Genomic DNA, 13061 nt, shown 5'->3' with positions numbered 1-13061 from the left:
TGTCACGGTTCTGCAGAATATATTCTGGTCTGTTTTTATTTAGCATTCCCCTTGTGTGTAACACTTTAAATGTGTTTATGAGTCCCATTCTGTCTTTATCTCCATTCTTAGAGATGACTCTGCTAAGCCTGCTCCTTTTCTCCTGGACCTGTATTGTTTGTGCTTAGTGGCCACTCCCGCTCCTGGTTGCCCTTTAAAATTTGCTTGCTGTGTTCCTTCAGTTGAGTCTTATCTTTGTTCTTTGTTTATAACATGTTTATTTTGTTGAGTTTTGAAGGAGGCGGCATTCTGTACCACTTCTCACTTAGTGCTTCCCAAAGTTCTGTTGTGTAAGACTTTCTGGGCACATTTTTACATAATGGAAAGAACACAGAATTCAGAGGAAGGACCAAGTGTTAATCCTAGCCCTCGCATTGGGTAGCTTTGGCTAAGATATTTAGACTATATGGTAGGACTTAATTCTTTTAAAGTTTTATATAGTTGTTGTGTTCTTAAAAATTAGCATAATTTTTATATCTAATGGGAATATAAGGAAAATTAAAATAATACAGTGTACAGTGATGAACTGAAAATTGATATAATTATTAACTGATTTATTTTAAAATGATAATGAAATAATTAAAACATGAGATTGTTGGGCTTCCCTGGTGGTGCAGTGGTTAAGAGTCTGCCTGCCGATGCAGAGGACACGGGTTCGTGCCCCGGTCTGGGAGGATCCCACATGCCGCGGAGCGGCTGGGCCCGTGAGCCATGGCCGCTGAGCCTGTGCATCCGGAGCCTGTGCTCTGCAACGGGAGAGGCCACAACAGTGAGAGGCCCGCATACCGCCAAAAAAAAAAAAAAAGAGAGATTGTTGGGCTGGAACTCTGATAAAATTGTTGTCACGTAGGTGGCAGTGGTATTGTTTGCATTTGTATTGAATTTATGAAGTGAGTTCGCAGATACTTATTCTTCCAAATAAGCCTATATATGAGAGATAAGTATTCTTTCCATTTTATGGGGGAGATATTGAGGTTCAGCAAGGTTAAGAGAATTGCCCATGGTTACAAGCACAGAGTTGTGACAGTGCAAGAACTTGAATTCAGATTCAGGACTTCCAAGACCAGGGCTTTTGTAACTTGACCCAAAATAAAACTTGATTAGTTTTAAGGTTGTTTCTTCAGATACTTGACAGTCTGTCACATGGGTAGATTTTTCGGAGTACAGGCCCTAGTTTGAGCAGTTGTCCTGGAGATCAGCTGTCACTCTGAGTGTGCGGAGGATCAGTGTTGGGAGTTACCTGGGGGCAGCCACTGTCTCTGGCAGTGTTCCTCTCTGTCTGGATCTTTGATTGTGTCTGGCAACAGATATATTTATTGGTCGAGGGCAAAAGTGAAGAGATAATATGGGGAGAAAAGAAAAGAAACTGATTTCAGAAATAAGATTTCCACAGTAACTTGAGCAATGAAACATTTGAGAAATTCTTGGTTGTGCTGACCGGGATCCTATGGAATTCTTGTCGGTCTCTGTTGTAGTTTCTTAGGACAGGGCCGAAACTAAGCTCATCACACGAGATGAATTGTGCCAAAGCACAGCAGTAGAGGGCTGCCGCTCGCTCAGGCAAAACAGCGCCGTCTGTCTTGCTGTGGTAACTTTTATTAAAGCATTATCTAGATTTACACTTTAAGACTTGTTTTCTTAACATTTCAGAAGTGCCAAAGCAGCATCCTATGTTTTTATTAATTATACGAGCAATAATTGGCTTTCGTGAGCACCTGCTGTGCTTCCTCCTTGAGCGCAAAAACAGCACAAAGTTCCCACCATTATTTTGATTATACTGAAGTAGCACAAGGACATTTCCTTGCGTTCCCACCACTCTGATTATACTGAGGACATCTCATGGATCAGTGCCCAAAGCACTCAGTGCTTCTTTTGCAGGCCCCCGGTTTGCCGGGGCCGGGGGGGGGGGCGCTCGAAGCATTCAGAACTGTTCACAACTCTGGCTTATTCGCATGCCCCCCGGTTTGCCGGGGGGGGGGGCTCAAAGCAATCAGGACTGTTTGCAGTTCTGGCTTATTCGCCAGCCCCCAGTTTGCTGGGGGTGGGCTTATGGGTCACGTCTCCTTTCCATGTCCTCAGTTATCCCACTACAGTCTCTGAAGTCTTTGGGGATCCTTTGTGTACACTCTCAGATTATTGAAACACAGGGACTCAGGCCAGGACCTAAGGGAAGGAGGACTCAATTGAGGAATTGGGAAATTATCAAGAATCATGGCAGTGGCTCCATCATTCTCTCTTTTCACATTCTTCTCATTCTCTGTTCTCTTTTTAAAATCTTTGTTACACACATGCACACACAAATATACATATATGCATATAATTTTAACAAAAGGATGTAATTTTTTATTTTGAGATAATTTTAGACTTAGAAAAAAGGTGCAAAAATAGTCTAGAGAGTTCCCATGTAACCACCTTTTCCTAATGTGAACATGGTGTATGTCTGTAGGAATGTCATCAAAACCAAGAAATTAAAACTGGTACAATACTAGATGCAGACCTTATTCACAGTTCCCATTTTCCCCCAATGTCATTTTTTCCTCCAGGTTCTCATTTTGCATTTAATTGTTGTGTCTCCTTAGTCTCTTCCAACTGTGACATTTCTTCAGCCTTCCTCTGTCTTTCATAACCGTGACACTTTTAATGAGTATTGGATTGTTGTTTTTGTAAATTTATTTATTGTATTTATTTATTTTTGGCTGTGTTGGGTCTTTGTTGCTGTGTGCGGGCTTTCTCTAGTTGTGGTGAGCGGGAGCTACTCTTGGTCGCGGTGTGCGGGCTTCTCATTGCGGTGGCTTCTCTTGTTGCAGAGTATGGGCTCTAGGCCTGTGGGCTTCAGTAGTTATGGCACGCAGACTTCAGTAGTTGTGGCGCTCAGGCTTAGTTGCTCCACGGCATGTAGGATCTTCCCGGACCAAGGCTTGAACCTGTGTCCCCTGCATTGGCAGGTGGATTCTTAACCACTGCATCACCAGGGAAGCCCTGGACTGTTATTTTTGTAGGCTGTCCCTCAGTTTGTGTTTATCTGATGGTTTTTCATGAATGGAATGAGATTATGCAGTTTTAACAGAAGTGATGTGCCTTTCTTGATACATCACATCAGAGAGTTGGTGTTGTGGAGATATTTTATCCTTAGGGATGTTAACTTTAATCACCTGGTTAAGATGGGGTCCATCTATTTACCCCTTTGTAATTAATAAATATCTTAGAGGATGTACTTTGAGACTAAGCAGATGCCCTGTTTCTTCTCAGATTTCTACTCACTAGATTAAGCATCCATCCATGGACCTTTTTCTGAAAAAATTATTGTGGTATTTACCTAATGACAGTTTTTCTATTTTCCTCATTCCATCTGATTGGAGTGCCTCTGTGAGAAAGAGCTGTTCCTTCTCCCCACTGATTTATTCACTTACTTATTTGTGTCAGTATGAACTCATGGGTATTTGTTATATTCTGTAGGTTTGTAATCCAGTATTGTCATTTTTTATTTCAAATTGTTGCAACTTCGACCTTTGTTTGCTCCTTCAGAGTGACTGCTTTCAACAAACCCCACCCTTGTTTACCTTTTTAAGGGCAAAGTGTGCTCGTTGCTACTGGGGTGTAGTTGCTTCTAAGTCTTCTTAGTGAACAGAGCTGGGAAAATAGATGTGTGTACACCAACCCACACATACACACATCTGTATTTCTCTGTCTGTGTATATGTTAAAAACTATGAGTTCATACTGATGTCCCTGATTCCAATCCAACACCATGTGGTTTATTTTAGCCTTTCCTCTTGCTTGTATTCTTTCCCCAGCCTGGCTCTCATTATCTTCCATTTTGTTTGCTTATTTGTTCAGTCCCATTCTGTTTATACATAAAGTAGATGCAGAATTGCTAACCCATATCCTTGTGAGAAACATGTTCACTAATTAGATTACAGGATTTGTGTTCAACCCTTTCCTGCTTTAGCTTTACAGCATGCAGTTAAAATACTGTTTTCTAAAGTTGCTTAGACTGGTTTCTAGTTCCTCATGCCCTTCAGTGTGGTTATGTCATTGATTTGTAATACAGTTAGGTTCATTTGTTACTGTTGGTGTTCCATTTGGGGTTCTTCCCGTATCCTCATTCTTGTTTCTTTAGTTTTTTGAATATGTGATATGACTGTGACTCTCGGAGTAAGAGCTACACACAAGGTATACTCAAGGAACAGTCCCTCCCTTCTCATCCCTACCACCCTGTTCCCATCCTCCCCTTCACCACTTTCCCACTCATCCCCTGTATACAGTTGATCTCTTTAGTTCTGGGTTTATCCTTTCTATATTTCTGCTATACAGATAAGCAGATACATTTATGTTTTTTTATAACTCTTCTTTCTTATATGAAGGGTAGCATAGTATAAATCTTTTATACTTTGCTTTTTTACTTAACATTGTATCTTGGAACCACTCCGTGTTAGTTTGTAGATCTTTTTCATTCCTTTTTTACAGCTGCATAGTACTCCACCATGTGAGTGTATCATAGTTCATTCAGCCTTTCTCCAGTGTATGAGTATTTAGGTTGCTGCTAGTATTTTGCGGTTACAAATAATGTTGCGGTGAATTACCTTGTGCTTATGTATTTTCATATCACTGGAGATGTATGTTTAGGGTAGAATCCTAGGAGCGGGATTGCTGAATCAAAAGATAGGTGCAGATGTTTGATTTTGGTAAGGACTGTCCTACCAACCTGTCCAGAAGGGTTTATAACCTGTCTTCCCACCAGCAGTGTTTGAGAGTTAATTGCGTATATTTTATGATGCATACATATGAATGATTATCAGATTTTGTTCAGGGTCTTCCTTTCCTTATCTACTTCCTCTTCTATCATGATGGGTTGGGGAAAGAAAAAAACAACTCCAACTGTAGAAGGTTTTTTATTGGAAAGAAGTAAAATTAGTTTTCCAGCTCTGACTGGAGATTTTTTTACTGGTATTTTAGAGTTATAATTGTATGTTACAGTTTTCTACTTTACCTAGTTTAGCATCTGTTGTGTAACATCTCACTGTCTGCTTAGTTGTGCGGGCAGTTCTTTTCAGTTTAGATAATAATGCTGTTTGCTTCCAGTTTAAACACTTTTCCGTCTTCCATAGGTCTGGGTGGGTGTTAATATTTCTGACATTGGGGCAGTTCGTGAGAAACTTGCATTTCTTGACTGACCTAAAGTTTCCATGATGGGGATGATCATCCGAGCCTTTCTTTCTCTGACTTGACTCATTGGGGTACAGTTTACAAAGGTGAGCAAGGGTGGCCTTACGAAGTAGGTCATCCTCTTTCGGACTGTAGCTCCCTTTCCTCCTGCTCCTTCTCCCCTGTACCCCCACTTGAGATCCTCACCTTTATGGTTTCCTAATCTCCTAGTCCTGTCTGGCCTGGGTCTGGATCTGTCTGCTGACCTCTCCTCTCTTTTGACGACTCCACTCCCATTTTACGAGAACCCAACTGTTTATTTTGTCTGATCTTACAGGCTGATGGTATATGCTAAAGAAAATTACTGGATTGTCACGATCGACACTACTAAAAATCTCTGGATTCTCATTCCTGCTGGTCTCCAGCATATCTTGTTACTTGTCCCCATTCAGACCCTGATCTCACCTCCCTCCCCTCATGTTTGGTTTGCCTTTTCATCTCCTGCCTTCAGGTCTGCTCTCCCACACCTCATTTACAGGACATATTTGCCTCTTGTTTCAGAGGAGACAGGTTTTAGGTTTTGGCTTATCCTGATGAAGAAGATCTAAATAGCCAGAACCTTCAAAATGGATCGGCTCCCTTGGGAAGCAGAATGCTTTCTGTATCGTGGTCAGTACTATGATTTTTGTTTTTGTCCTCATTGTCTGCTGTCCTCAGCTTCTTTACAGTTGCCCCGTCAGAATCATGAGCCAAACCTTGGTTCATCACCAGCAAAAGGGCATAGCCAGTGGAGGACTACTGACCCTCGCATGGTGTAGTGGCTGAGAAACAGGGGTTTTGGAGGTCAGCACGCCTGGGATTAAATCCCAGTTCTGTTGGCTGCTGGTTGTGTAATCAGAGACAAGTTACTTGACTCCTCCCTTCTGCCATAGTTTCTTCACCTGTAAAGTAGGGGCTGTGCTTTACCGCCATAGGGTTGTGGTGAAGACAGCAAGTAAAGGTTTTTCTGAAGCTCTCAGCACTGTGCTGAGGGCTCAGTAAGCGGTGGTCATTATGGTTACTGAGGTCCTCTCTCAGTGTCTCACTCAACTTCAGGGCCAGAGGTGCGCAGAGCTGCCTGGGCGGCTACCCGGAATGCATAGCACTGGAGGAGACTCGATGCTCTTAGTCTTGGTTCAATACGTCTGGCTGTTCTAAGAGCTCACCGCGAGCCAGCCCGACCTGGACCGTCCTAGAATTCTTGGCCAGTGAAGGCAGAAGAGAATATCTGAGGAGGAAGGAAATGTAGGGGGATGATCCACAAGTGAGTAGTAGCCCATCTGCTTCATCAGGGTCTCTCTCATGACAAGTTCAGAGCATAGGTGAACTCCAAAGGTCATTTCTAAAGAGGAGTGCTTGGATTAGAGTACTGATTGGATCTGTTGCAGAGTACTAACTCTGACTTTGTGCTGCTCTAGTGTGCTTCAAATAACAGAGTTTATGGTTGTGGGGTTTTAGGATGATGATAGTCACGGTACTAAATTCTGATGGGGTATCTTAGATCTAGTAATAGAGACGCATTTTTCCTATTAATCGGAGAGAAATGTTTTTCATACTTTTTCCTTTAATAATTTGTGTACTTGAGCCCACCAAAAATTTGTAGAACCTTTACTGAGTATAAGGCACTACAAGTCTTCATCTTTCTATGGCTATATCTATGCATATATATGTATGTATGTACATTCAGTCATATAATTGGGTGTGGGTTTTTTTCCAGTCTCTTGTGTACATATAAAAAATTTTTAAAGAAGTTTTGCACTTATGTTTGGAAGAAGCCTGAACACAGAATAATGGTATCTTCTTTTTGTAACTTGGCCAACACTATCAGGGCAGACATACAGGGCATAGCCAAGCTAGGACTAAAACTCAGACCTCCTGATTTGAAGTCTAGTTTTTTTTACTGATGTTACTTTCTTTTTATGGTTTCATTGGATAAATTAATAAAAAATAATAAAGTAATTAAAAATGACTTCCACTTTTTTGGGGATGGTCTAATATCTTTCAGGCTTTTCATCTGCTGTTTTTGCAATCTTCATAACCCCATAGGCTTTCTTCATTTTTGAGTCAAGCAAATGGTTGCTCAGAGGTGTTGGGTAGTTCAGTGATGTCTCAGCTAGTAAGGGAATGGGCCAGAATTGGAACTCACCTGACTCTTTGGCCCCTATTACTGAAGAGATTTAAAAATGCATATGTAGACAACCAAATTTGTTCAAGCTCTGGGCTGTATGGAGCACCTTTCCTAGAAAGGGTGCACATGTGTTCATGACATCAGATTTTAAGTTGCAATATCTGAAGTATTATTGGAGCACTCAGTCTTAAAATAATGTAAAATTATGATGGTTTTACAGCTAAAATGACTTTAGCTTTTATTTGCTCACTGAATGGTTCACACACTCTAAAGAAACCTTTGCACTGGCTTTCTTGGTTAGTAAATTATGAGAGAATCAGGCTAAAGGAACGAATACGTTTTCTTTTAAAGCAGTCATTTGTATTATCTACCTACTTACTTTTGGAACATTAATTTGGATCAGTCTAACTTACTTAGCATCTGAAGACAAGTTAATTTTTATCTGTGAAACAAAGTACTGTGGTTTTGTGTTCAGATAATTAAAGTGCACCGAAATGGGTAGCTTAGAGAACAGCTTAATAGCTTTCTCTAAAAATAACCCATTAACAGTTGATAGCATTTTAGTTGCTTAACAACGTGTACAGTATGTGGTGCTAATGCATGAGGAGATAACTCCTTCATTAGACAAACTTTATTATCCACAAATATTATTGAGCCTCTGCTATGAAATGACTGTAATGACAGGGGGCTGGGGAGGATGGGGAGAAAGCCTGAATGTACCAGAAATGTTATATTTACGCCAAAGCCTCAGAAATGACTGTGGAAGCCTGGGCATTTATTCTAATGATGTTGCCATTGCTCAAAACCTGTTTGTAACACTTCCTATGAAATTGTCCTCAGTATGAGCATATGAACCATGAGAAAAAATCAGCCCCACAGTTTTGTAGCATAGCTCAGTTTTTAAAAATCACCTTTTGAGGTATAATTTTTTTCTTTTTCTTTGCGCTACGCGGGCCTCTCGCTATTGTGGCCTCTCCCTTTGTGGAGCACAGGCTCCGGACGCGCAGGCTCAGCGGCCATGGCTCACGGGCCCAGCCGCTCCGCGGCATGTGGGATCTTCCCGGATCAGGGCACGAACCTGCGTCCCCTGCATCGGCAGGCAGACTCTCAACCACTGCGCCACCAGGGAAGCCCTGAGGTATAATTTATCTATAACAAAATGGACCTTTTCTTTGTGCAAAGTTCAGTTGAGTCTTGGCAAATATATACCCTGTGTAACCGCCACCACAGTGGAGATATGGAACATTACATAACCCCAGGAAGAAGTACCCTTGTGCCCTTTGCTGTCAGTCTTCAGCTCAGGCAACCATGGATCAGTTTTCTATCACTGCAGATCAGCCTCAGCTTACCTAGCGTTTCAGATAAATGGAATTTAGAAGTCTTTGCTCTTTTTTGCCTGGCTTTTTCACTTAGCATAGGGTTTTCCAGGTTCATCCTTGTTGTCGCGTGTAGTCATTTCCCTTTTGTTGCTCAGTGCTCTTCCATTGCACGGTGACACACAGTTTGTTTACTCTTTCCTTGTTGATGACTATTTGGGTTGTTCCAAGTTCGTGACTGTTATGAATAAAGCTCCTACAAACATTTGTATACAAGTCTCTATGGATGTATATTTTCTTTATTTTTTAATTGAAGTAATTTGACATACAATATTTTATTAGTTTCATGTGTACCACATAGTGGTTTGACATTTGTATACATTGTGAAATGATCACCACAATAAGCACAGTTACCATCTGTCACCATACAAAGTCAATACAGTATCATTGACTGTATTCCCTATGTTGTACTTTGCATCCCCGTGACTTAATTATTTTATACCTGTAAGTTTGTACCTCTTGACCCCCTTTACCTGTTTCCCCCCCATCCCTACCCCCTACCCCTCTGGCAACCACCTGGGTTTTGTTTTGTTTGTTTTGTTTTTTAGATTCCATGTATAAGTGACATCATGTGGTATTTGTCTTTCTCTGTCTGACTTATTTCACTTAGTGTAATGCCCTCAAGGTCCGTCCATGTTGTGGCAGATTTCTTTCATTTTTACAGCTGACTGGTATTCCATTGTACACGTATACTACGTCTTCCTTATCCATTCATCCATTAGTGGACACCTAGGTTGTGTACGTATCTTGGCTATTGTCATAGACATATATTTTCATTTCTCTTGAGTAAATAATTAGGAGTGGAACTGCTGGGTTGTATGGTGAGTGTGCATTTAATTTTTCAGAAACCACCAAGCCTTTTCATAGTGATTGTACCATTTTGTAGTTCCACCTGCAGGGTATGAGAGTTCTAGCTTTTCTACAACCTCATCAGCACTTGGTATGGTCATTCTTTTTCATTTTAGCTATTCTAATGGGTATGTTATGTGGTTTTAATTTACATTTCCCTTATGACATCATTCATCTTTGTGTGTGTGTATTGTCACACAAAAAGTGTCTGTTCTTTTGCCTATTTAAAATTTTGGGTTGTTTGTCTTATTTTGAAGTTGTAAGAGTTCTTTATATACTCTAAATACAAGTCCTACATGTTGCAAATTTTTTCTCCCATATGCACAGCTCATTTTTGACCTTGACAGTATTATCTGGCCTGTTCACCCACCTTGCTCACTAGATCCCAGTCAGCACCTTTCCTTTTCAATCTCAGTAACTCCTCCTGTCTCCACTGTCGTCATCTTGTACATTCCAGAGGCTTTACCACTGCCCTTAGAGGTGTGCTGCTTTTTCTTTTTGTGAGTATTTTACTGATTTGAGAGTGCTGCTGGTTCACAGTGCCCTCGAGTCTGGGACGCCGAATGTTCTGCAGTGGGCGGCATGATTTCGTACAATGAACTGACTGGCTTAAAATGCCAGTTATGTGCTTGTTGCTTAGTCCAAGCCACTACCATCTCTTACTGGTGCTATTGCAGTGTTTCAAATGGTTTCTTTATTCACTCTTTCCTTTTTACAATTTATTCTTCATATCACAGCTGGAGAGAGCATTTACAAATATAAATTGGGTACTTTTAGTCCTTCCTTAAAGTGGAAGTGCACTTAAGATGAGTCTTAAACCCTTAGCACAACTTCCAGGTCACAGCCTCATCCTGAGCCATGTGCTCTTGGCTTGGTATGTGCCCGCCACCAGTAGCCTTCTTTGGGGTCCACAGATTCACCTGCCTAACCTCTCTCTGTTCAGTAGAACACTTGCCTTCTCAGCTACCCGTCACCTGGCTAATTCCAGCCTGTCCTTCAGGTCTCTGTTTTAAATGCCACTTCCTTAGAGAGGAAGAGCCTTCCCTGAGCCCCTAATTTAAACCAAGTTCTCTAGTTATCCATGATGATGTTAATTATAGCATTTGCATTTTTTCTTAGTATCTATCATAATTTATCTATTTTTAATATATGTCTCCTTACCCCACCCCCCCTTTTCTTCCTTTGGCCTTGCCACGCATCTTGTGGGATCTTAGTTCCCTGACGAGGAATTGAACCTGTGCCCCCTGCTGCACTAGACCACCAGGGAGGTCCCCTAATACATGTCTCTTTATATTTCCCCCATGTTGTATAAAGTTTATGAGAGTAAGGAATTTTCTGTTTTCGCTGTAGTATCCATAGCGCTTAACAATGTAGACGATTAATGAATACCTGATAAAATTGATTTTAACATTTGAATGGTTTTAAGTTTATTCATCGTGCCTCCTTCAAGATCCCAACCGACATTTTTTCTCTTGAGTACAAACTTCTATGTACTAGTTTTCTGTCTCTGCCATTTGCACTGAATCTGTAAATTGCCCTGATAATAAGAGTTCTTAATCTTTTTTGTGTCATGGATCTTTTAGGTAGTCAGTGAAACCTGTGGCTCCTTCTCGGATTAGTGGGTTGTTTTTTGGTTTGGTTTGTTTTTTTTAATCCAAAATAATGTTTATTGGGATCGTTTCCCATTCATCTTGATTCAGGGTGCTTTTAGTGCTGCTTCCAACTGAAGGAGCATCCTTCTGTAAGCCTTGCTTTTTCCTCCTGTAGGCTGGCAGAGGACATTAGAGCAGCCAACACACAAAACTACTGTTTGTGCCTGGCTAGAGATGGTGGTGGTTTTATAGCATCCTGGGCATTTCACATCCATGAAGTAGGAGGTGGGGCTCTGCAGCAGGTGCTTCTTGTTGTGTGTCCTATTCTGGCGAGGGATGCAGGAGATCCTTTATGAGAGGCATGTTCTCCTGAGGAGGTCCTCACTGCCAGATCAGATTAGTGGTCTGAAATGAATAGAATAAATTATGTAAGGTTACCAAGGAAATCGGTTATGTTGAAGTACTGGTTTTTTTTAATATTAAGAAAATACATCTTTAATGTGTGTGCTTCTTTATTAATGCCTTAAATAGCAAGATCAAGCAGCAGATGTGACAACTACTGTAATTTCAAAGTAGTGAGACATATAAATATTTTGAGAATTACAACTGTAGGCTTTTTACTGGTCTTAATATTTCTCTGTTTAGCCTCCTTCAGTCTCTGGAAATACCTGTATTTCTGATAGTGTCACTCTCGTGGCTGGAGAATTCTTTCTGTTATCAGAATAAAGTACAGATTTGGGAATTGTCTTTACTAAAGGAATTTAGAGCCTAACCAAGATGGCGGAGTAGAAGGACGTGCTCTCACTCCCTCTTGTCAGAACACCAGAATCACAACTAGCTGCGGGACAGTCATCGACAGGAAGACACTGGAACTCACCAAAAAAGATACCCCGCATCGAAAGACAAAGAAGAAGCCACAGTGAGACGGTAGGAGGGGCACAATCACAGTAAAATCAAATCCCATAACTGCTGGGTGGATGACTCACAGACCAGAGAACACTTATACCACAGAAGTCCACCCACTGGAGTGAGGGTTCTGAGCCCCACGTCAGGCTTCCCAACCTGGGGATCTGGCAACAGGAGGAGGAATTCCTAGAGAATCAGACTTTGAAGGCTAGTGGGATTTGATTGCAGGACTTCGACAGGACTGGGGGAAACAGAGACTCCACTCTTGGAGGGCACACACAAAGTAGTGTGTGCATTGGGACCCAGGGGAAGGAGTGACCCAAGGGAAGACTGAACCAGACCTACCTGCTAGTGTTGGAGGGTCTCCTGCAGAGGTGGGGGGTGGCTGTGGCTCACTGTGGGGACAAGGACACTGACAGCAGAAGTTCTGGGAAGTACTTCTTGGCGTGAGCCCTCTCAGAGTCAGCCATTAGCCCCACCAACGAGGCCAGGTAGGCTCCAGTGTTGGGTTCCCTCAGGCCAAACAACCAACAGGGAGGGAACCCAGCCCCAACCAACCAATCAGCCAAGCAGATTAAAGTTTTACTGAGCTCTGCCTACCAGAGCAACAGTCAGCTCTACCCACCACCAGTCCCTCCCATCAGGAAACTTGCACAAGCCTCTTAGATAGCCTCATCCACCAGAAGGCAGACAGCAGAAGCAAGAAGAACTACAATCCTGCAGCCTGTAGAACAAAAACCACATTCACAGAAAGATAGACAAGATGAAAAGGCAGAAGACTATGTACTAGATGAAGGAACAAGATAAAACCCCAGAAAAACAACTAAATAAAGTGGAGACAGGCAACCTTTCAGAAAAAGAATTCAGAATAACGATAGTGAAGATGATCCAGGACCTGGGAAAAAGAATGGAGGCAAAGATTGAGAAGATGCAAGAAATGTTTAACAAAGACCTAGAAGAATTAAAGAACAAACAAACAGAGATGAAC

The 13061-nt window shown here is 41.7% G+C and overlaps 1 protein-coding gene and 1 pseudogene across 1 annotated transcript in view; one reads left to right on the top strand and one right to left on the bottom strand.

The window, feature by feature from the left end:
• MAPK1 (mitogen-activated protein kinase 1) overlaps positions 1-13061 on the top strand; it is a 91923-nt gene that overhangs the window by 24893 nt on the left and 53969 nt on the right. The gene's annotated exons all lie outside the window — the stretch shown is intronic.
• Positions 11283-11530, bottom strand: LOC115841910 (small ribosomal subunit protein eS27-like; annotated as a pseudogene).

The sequence above is a fragment of the Globicephala melas genome, chromosome 13 (genome assembly GCF_963455315.2).
Source record: "Globicephala melas chromosome 13, mGloMel1.2, whole genome shotgun sequence".
In the NCBI taxonomy this organism is placed as follows: domain Eukaryota; kingdom Metazoa; phylum Chordata; class Mammalia; order Artiodactyla; family Delphinidae; genus Globicephala; species Globicephala melas.
This window is presented reverse-complemented; position numbering and strand designations above follow the sequence as displayed.